This window comes from Amblyomma mixtum, chromosome 3 (assembly GCF_055824585.1).
Source record: "Amblyomma mixtum isolate Tamu chromosome 3, ASM5582458v1, whole genome shotgun sequence".
Classification (NCBI taxonomy): domain Eukaryota; kingdom Metazoa; phylum Arthropoda; class Arachnida; order Ixodida; family Ixodidae; genus Amblyomma; species Amblyomma mixtum.
In genome coordinates, this window is record NC_143014.1 from 77,342,549 (window position 1) to 77,350,953 (window position 8,405).

Consider the following 8,405-nt stretch of genomic DNA (forward strand, 5'->3'; position numbering starts at 1 on the left):
TTATAATGACGTTCATGACGCTATCGTGATTATTCAAGAAATGATGGATCTAATATAATTTTTGTAGTCCATAATTTGTACCTGTCTTTTCTTTGTTAAACGTGCTGTGTCGCAGGTTTTAAGACGTTATTTATGAACATATTTATCTGAGAACAGTGATGAATTCTGCTTCATTTGAAAGTATATATAACGATTGCTAATTTCATATACCTGATATCCGTGATTATAAGGATACTGTGTTTTTGAAATAAAGGTGCAGAGTGCGCTACGCGCGGCGCATTTTCTATTTTGCGCAAGAAATTTTTCTGTAATAAATGTAGTTTCTCGATTTGTTTTCCTCGTTTGTGCCCGATACATACAGGGAGTAGTGCAAACGTGAGTCAACTAAAGTGTAATATTTTTTTTCTTTAGCCAAGCTAGGTGGGAACACATATTTTTTTTGCCGGTAATTCTAACCTTTTGTTGTGTCCCCTTATTGCTTTTGTGTGTGTGCGCCCCCGCGTCCTCCTCCTAACGACAGTTCGCATCCTCCTCCTAACGACCACTCAATCCTCCTCCTAACGACCGCTTGCCCCTCGTCGCACGCTGTCGCCGGATGCCCCCCCACGGTGCGCCCCCGCACCCTCCTCCTGTTCTGGGAAGCCACTCCCTCCTTTCTTCGGGCGGCCAGTTCGGCTCCTGCCTCGGTCGACGCTGGTCGCACCCTCATCGGCTTTAAATAAACGAAGTCTTAAAGTACCGTGTGCGTCTTTCGCTGCATTCAACACAGCGACCGGACACGACACCTTTCTTGGGGTATCAGTATGGATTTTTTTATGCTTGTGTAGACCAGTTTAGGTGCTACTGAAAAACTATACTCTAAGGGACCTGCGTGACATAACGTGTTTAATTTGCACATCCTTGAAGTGGATAAAAATGTCTTGAACACTCTTTTTTGGTCGAAACACAACTATTTTGTTTTCTTCGTGTTTAGTGCTAATTAATTTGTGCTAAGCCATACCGACAGTTTGTCTAGCCAACTGTTTGGTTGTCCCTCATTATATCTGATCTTGTGAAAAATATGCTAGCGTCATCAGCGTATAGAATTATTTCTGCAGTTAGTGATATGTTTACAATATCATTAATGCAGAGAAGGAATAATAATGACCCAAGTATCGACCCTTGTGGAATCCCATAAGTAATAATACCGATATCAGATCATGCTGGTTTATCGCTGTGTATTGAGATATGTTTCTAATAAAACCCTGAACTAATTCTAAAGCAACTCCCCTAATTCCGTAGATGGGTAACTTTTGAAGCAAGATGTCTTGTTTGATTGAACCAAAAGCTTTCTTAATATCAAGAAACACCCATATTGTGCATACTTTTTGCTCGAAGTTGTCATTTATTTTTTCAACAGGGCCATTTCCGGGGACTTACATTTTTGAAAGCCACGATGCTGCTCTCCTATAATGTCATTTTGCTGACGGTAGTTAAGAAAACCTATATTGATAGCTTGTTCTATTACTTCGGAAAAATTGGCAAAACAAAATTAGGTCAATGTTATTCACGTTATTTTTATCACCACTTTTATGGATTACAGATACTCATGCAATTTTTAGTTTATGAGGGAAAACTCCCGTAGTTAAAATAAGTTTGCATATACAGGGCGTTTCGCCTAAGACTTTACACAAAGAAATGTTTTTGAGTTAGAAGAACGCTTTTTTCGGCATAGCATTGCCAGCGGTGTAGTAAATTAGAACAGAGCTCAGACGTGCTTAGTAGCAGGCTGGTTATCTAATATTGAAAAATTAACTTTTAACTATTGCTGTTAGGGTTCTTAATTACTGAAAGCCGTGTAGCCCACGGTAATATCCGTATCAGTTTTTAGAACTTCGAAAACGCGGTTACCCTCGGCGCCGTGGCCCAACAAATTTAGGCTATTTCGACGAATTACGTACACTGGAGAGGTTGATTTGCCTGCAAGCTTCACGAAAGCGCATGTACTTTGGCACGGTGTAGACAAAATTCGTTGGGCCACAGCGCCGAAGGTAACCGTGTTTCAGAAATTCTAAAAACTGATATGGATATTGCTTACGGTTGGTTACACGCCTCTCAATTATTATGAAGCCTAACAGTAATATTTAGGAGGTCAACTTTTCAATATTAGTTAACCGGCCAGCTACTTAGCACGTCTTAGCTCTGTTCTAATGTACTACACCGCTGGCAATGCTAAGCCGAAAAAAGCGTTATTGTAACTCAGAAAGCCTATTTTTTAAAAATGTGTAGCCTCAAGTGAAACACACAGTATGTGGCAGTGGGTGGCTTATAAGTTGCGGATTGATTTTATGGGTTCGGCTTTCAAATTATCCAGTCCACAGGCACTGTTTTTTATCTTTTGCAGTAGTGTATAGATTTATACTTCTCTGGAAGGAGTAAGATATTGTCACGTAGTGGTGACTGCAGTCCGGCGAACAGGAACACAGCGAGAACGTCTTCGGAACGAAACTCTTTATTCGGGCTGACTTGCGCCCGCAAAGAACTGAATCACTCGACGGCGGCGTATCAACAAGCGTGCTCGGCGGTCGTCGAACAGAATACCCGCCGCTGTCGGCCGTGCTCTTTTTAAAGCTGATAGCGAACATTCGAGATAAAGCTTGGGAAGTTACTAGAACATTCTGGCACAAAGTAGAATCGTCTCCACCTGGATGCGATCAATCGAGATAATTCTAGGCGCGTCTTGCGTCACAAACAAAGCAAAAGCGGCGTGCCGGCAGCCTTGAAGCATGAACAAATCAACACAACAAACAAACGCTACAAAGATTCGCGGTATTACTCCCCTCTCAAAGAAGCATCGACTCGATGCCTTAAAACATAATGCGGCGATACACAATCAAAAACGGATTGTGCAAAAATAAACACCGAATGTGGAAACACGGCGTCCTTTAGCGTGCATGATAGGGCTTTAGGCGTACGAGTACTACTACGACATGGACTACTTCTGGTCGTACGCGGCGTCGCTAGGATGCAGTCATTTGGTCAGGAACGACTTCATAGTCCAATTCACCTAGCCGACGAAGAACTTTGTACGCGCCGAAATAGCGGCGCAAAAGCTTTTCAATGATCCTCGGCGGCGAATGGGCGTCGAAACCCGGACTCGGTCTCCTGGCTTGTATTCCACGTTGCGTCTTCGTAGGTTGTAGCGTGTGGCGTCGGTCCGCTGCATGGTCTTTGATCCTTAATCGAGCAAGTCGTCTTCGGGCTTCTTCTGCGCGTTGTAGGTAGGCGGCGACGTCGACGTTATCTTCCTCGGTAACGTTCGACAGCATGGCGTCCAGCGTGGTCATGGCCTCTCTGCCATGGACGAGCCTAAAAGGCGTCATCTGGGTGGTCTCCTGCACTGCGGTGTTGTAGGCGAAGACTACGTAAGGCAAGATGACGTCCCAGGTTTTGTGTTCGGCATCGACATACATGGCGAGCATATCGGCGACGGTTTTGTTGAGGCGCTCGGTAAGTACGTTGGTCTGCGGGTGGTATGCAGTTGTTCTCCGGTGGCTGGTTTGGCTGTAATGGAGGATGGCTTGCGTCAGTTCCGCCGTGAATGCTGTTCCTCTGTCAGTGATGAGTACATCGGGGGCGCCGTGTCGCAGAAGAATGTTCTCCACGAAAAATTTGGCGACTTCTGCTGCTGTTCCGTTCGGTAGGGCTTTTGCCTCGGCGTAGCGGGTCAGGTAGTCGGTCGCTATAATGATCCACTTATTTCCAGATGTTGATTTCGGGAAAGAGCCGAGCAAGTCCATGCCGATCTGCTGAAAGGGCTTTGAGGGGGGTTCAGAAATCCTGCTGGTCGGGTTGCAGGGGTCTTTCGTCGCTGACAATCTCGGCAGGTTTTCACATAATGTGCGACATCGGCAGACAGTCGGGCCAGTAATACTTGTCTTGAATGCGGCGGAGGGTGCGAGAAAACCCGAGATGTCCAGCTGTGGGTTCGTCGTGTGAGGCCTGAAGAACTTCTCCGCGCAGACTTACAGGTACAACAAGGAGGTAGGCTATCTTGTTCGCTGCAAAGTTTTTCTTCACGAGGACATCGTTCTGTAAACAGAACGAAGACAATCCCAGCTTGAACGAGGCGGGGGGTGAAGAAACCTTGCCTTCCAAGAATTCAATGAGGCATTTTATGTCGGGGTCCGAGCATTGCTGTTGTGCAAAAGAGCTGGAGCTGATGGGTCCCAGGAAGGCGTCCTCATCGTCGTCCGGCGGCGGTGCATCTACAGGGGCTCGTGACAGGCAGTCGGCGTCAGAGTGCTTGCGTCCGGACTTGTAAATGACGGTTACATCAAACTCCTAGAGCCGCTGGTTCCATCGAGCGAGGCGGCCGGAGGGTCCTTCAAACTGGCGAGCCAGCACAGTGCGTGGTGATCGCTGACCACCTTGAACGGTCGTCCGTACAGGTAAGGGCGGAATTTCGACGTAGCCCAGATGATGGCAAGGCACTCCTTCTCAGTTGTCGAATAATTAGCTTCGGCTTTGGACAGGGAACGGCTAGCGTACGCGATGACCTTCTCCACTCCGTTAATTTTCTGAACGAGAACAGCGCCTAGGCCCAAACTACTTGCGTCGGTATGAATTTCAGTCTCGGCGTTTTCATCGAAGTGCGCGAGGATCGGTGGGGACTGCAAACGACGCTGAAGCTCCTTGAAGGCTTCCACTTGCGGCGCTTCCCATCTAAATGGCACGTCTGCCTTTGTCAGGTGGGTCAGTGGCTCGGCGATGCGCGAAAAGTTTTTGACAAATCGTCGGTAATACGCGCACAGTCCGAGGAATTTGCGCACAGCTTTTCTATCGGCCGGTGGTGGAAGCATTGCGATAGCAGCGGTTTTCCGCGGGTCTGGCCGTATACTACCTCCTTGCTAACAATGTGGCCTAGAAACAGCAGCTCTTCATAGGCAAAGTGGCACTTCTCTGCTTTCAAAGTTAGGCTGGACGATTTGATTGCGTCTAGTACTGTTTGAAGCCTTTTTAGGTGTTCCTCAAAGTTCGAAGCGAAGACAACGATGTCATCTAAATATACCAGACAAATCCGCCACTTCAGGCCTGCCAGCACTGTATCCATTACTCGCTGAAATGTGGCTGGTGCGGAACAGAGACCAAATGGCATCACCTTGAACTCGAAGAGGCCATCTGGAGTGATGAATGCGGTCTTCTCGCGATCTCCTTCATCGACCTCATTTTGCCAGTAGCCGCTCTTGAGGTCCATCGATGAGAAATACCTGGAGTTGCAGAGCCGGTCCAGTGTGCCGTCGATGCGAGGGAGGGGGTAGACGTCCTTCTTTGTGATGTTGTTCAAGCGCCGGTAATCAACGCAGAATCGAAGTGCACCGTCTTTATTTCTCACTAGAACAACAGATGCCGCCCATGGGGCTCTTTAAAGGCTGAATAACGTCGTCGCGAAGCATTTCTTCCACTTGGTCTCGGATGGCTTGTCGTTCTCGCGGCGACACTCGGTAGGGGCTCTGGCGAAGAGGTCGGGCGTGCTGGTCGGTTATAATGCGATGCTTGGCAATCGGCGTTTGTCGGACCTTCGGCGATGATGAGAAGCACTCGCTGTAGCTTCGAAGGAGATTGCGAATCTGGTCTTGTCTGTTCCGGGGCAGGGCTGGGTTTATGTCGAAAGTGGGCGAGTTCTCTTGGTCAGGCGAATCTTCTGCGAATGGGTCGGAGAGGGCGAAGAAGTCTCGTACGTCGGATATTTCGTCGAGGAAAGCAATCCTCGTTCCTTTGTTAATGTGCCGGTATTCTTCGCTAAAGTCAGTCAGCAGTACTTCGGCTTTTGCGGAAATGTGCGATGCCTCTTGCGATGCCGATTCCTCGGTCGAGAAGCAACTGCATGTTCCCCTCGATAATGGCTTCAGTGTCACTCGCTTCCGTGGCGCCTACGATGATGATGACGCTTGAGCGGGGTGGGACACTCACTTGTTCCTCCAGGACACTAAGCGCAATGTGATGTTCCGGAGTTCTCATCGACGGGATGGCCTCGTCCGTGGAAAGTGTGATCATCTTGGATCGCAGGTCGATGATTGCTTGATGCTCATTAAGGAAATCCATGCCCTAGATCACTTCGCCGGAACATTGCCGTAGCACTACGAAGGTCGCGGGATAGGTATGTCCCTTAGAGTCACTCGCGCTGTGCATCGTCCAGATGGCGAAATGAGGTGGCCCCCTGCGGTGCGAATTTGTGGGCCGTCCCAAGCGGTCGTTACTTTCCTCAGCTGCGCAGCGAATGGTTCATTCATCACCGAATAATCGGCTCCCGTGTCGACTAGAGCGGTGACTTTCCGGCCGTCGATAACCACTTCTAAATCGGATGTCCTGGCTCTGGGGTTGAAAGTCGTCCTCGGCATCGGGTCACGGCTTCGTCGGGTGTGTGAATCGTGGGTGGGGCGTGTGGTCGAAGCTTTTCTTGATGGCGGCGTCGTTTTAAAGGTGGTTCGCGTCGTGGTCGAGGTTGTCTTTGTATGCGGCGTCGGCGTAGTGGGTGCGGCGTCTTCATACGGCGTGGTCACTGGAGGATCTTCGTCGTTTCCTCGGCAAGCAACCTGACCTCCACAGGTTGCTTTGTTTAGTTTCCCCTGCGGGGGCTAGCTTGGGGCCGTCGTTCTTGTAGAGCTGGTGCGCGTCGAAGAGGGCTTGGGGGTCTCGTCGAGGCGGAGGACTCCGTAGTGCAGCGGCGTAGGTTAATGCTGGAGCTTCAGCAGGAGGCGGAGATGGCGGGGTGCCCCGCGCATGCTGCATTCTTCGCGTACGATTTCCTCAAGGGTCGCGACTTGAGGCTGGTTGGAAGATGGTAGCAGGCGACGCAGCTCTTCCCGTACAATTTCGCGGATAAAATCCCGCAGGTTGCCTCCGAATGTTGGGCCATCCGAGAGGGCAGTCGAGGTCACTTGGGGCTATCGAGGAAAATGACGGGCTCGTGCTTCCAAGGTTTTCTCAATGGTGGCTGCTTCACTGGTAAATTCCGCGACCGTCTTCGGTGGATTGCGGGCCAGACCGCCGAAAAGTGCCTCTTTAGCGCCACGCATTAAAAGCTGCACCTTCTTCTCCTCCGTCATGTCAGGATCGACACCTTGAAAAGGCGCTTCACGTCTTCCACGTACACGGTCACAGTCTCATTTGGATGTTGGATGCGTGATTCTAGAAGCAGCTGAGCTCTTTCTTTGCGTACGAGGCTAGTAAACGTACCCAGGAGCTGCTTCTTCAAGGTCGCCCAGGTCGTGAGAGAAGATTCTTGGTTTTCAAACCACGTTCAAACCAAAGCAGAACTAGCTCTTGACAGCGGTAGCTTTATTGCTGAACTGCGAAAGAAGCAAGTCTTTCAGCTGCTAATGGGAAACGTTTATCGTGGTGCGGGTAATAACATCTCATATAACCTTTTTCTTGCAAAAACTTCTGCAGAAAATTTTTTATGCCATGATATAAACGAGTTTAATGTAGCAGGTAGTACGGTAGAGCGTACAAAAAATTTTCATCGGTTTTTCTAGCGCATACAGAAGCTTGATCCGAGTTGATTTCAGCTTATTTTACAAGTTCCTTTGACTACGTCTTTCAGACTTTGAACCAAAGGCATTCCCATCCGGTTTTAGTTTTGGCGTTAGCACTGTGGCATAGCATGTACATTAATAGACTTTGGTAAACCATTCCTAATACATCTGCAATACCAAAAAGTCCGGAATGTCTGTGAACGCAGTATGTTCCTTGACCTTTTAAAACTAGCACCCAGGTAGCACCGAACATTAGAATAGTGTTATAAAAATGTTATGTAAGTTGGAGTATGTTACATGTTGCATAGTAACTTTACATTAACATTAAAAATTAACATATAACGTTATAAGTTACATAGGAAACGTTATTTTCACATTCTTCTAAATTTTATTATAATGTTAGAGTCGCAACTATAAAACAACATTGCAAATATATTTCGAGCGCGGATTTCTAGACATTTTCTCACTGTTCTTAGAGTAAAGATGTTTTTCAACTAGCAGTACTTTGTAACCACATCTCTTAGATAGCACTCGCCATCGATTACATGAAGAGCCCCATTATTTTGTCACAAAACTTTAGTTATTACCCATTCCCCACTGTCACTCATGGGACATCCCGCAGTAGGGAGTATATAAGCTCGGCGGCATGATATCAGTTTGGAGGTGAGTGAATACGAGCTGCTGTGCTGTAGTGTAGTGGAGATGGTGTCGCTCCTGTTGTTGGTTCTTGCAAAGTGTTGTAAGTTGTGTGCCGTCACCACTGGCAGGCCTGCATGCTTGTGCGGGGCTGCTTCACCATTTTCGAGAAATTTCCATTTATGTTGTTTACATATGTTTCATGAATGTTTGGGGAAGGTTATTCGAACATTTATATGTAACATTACAAAA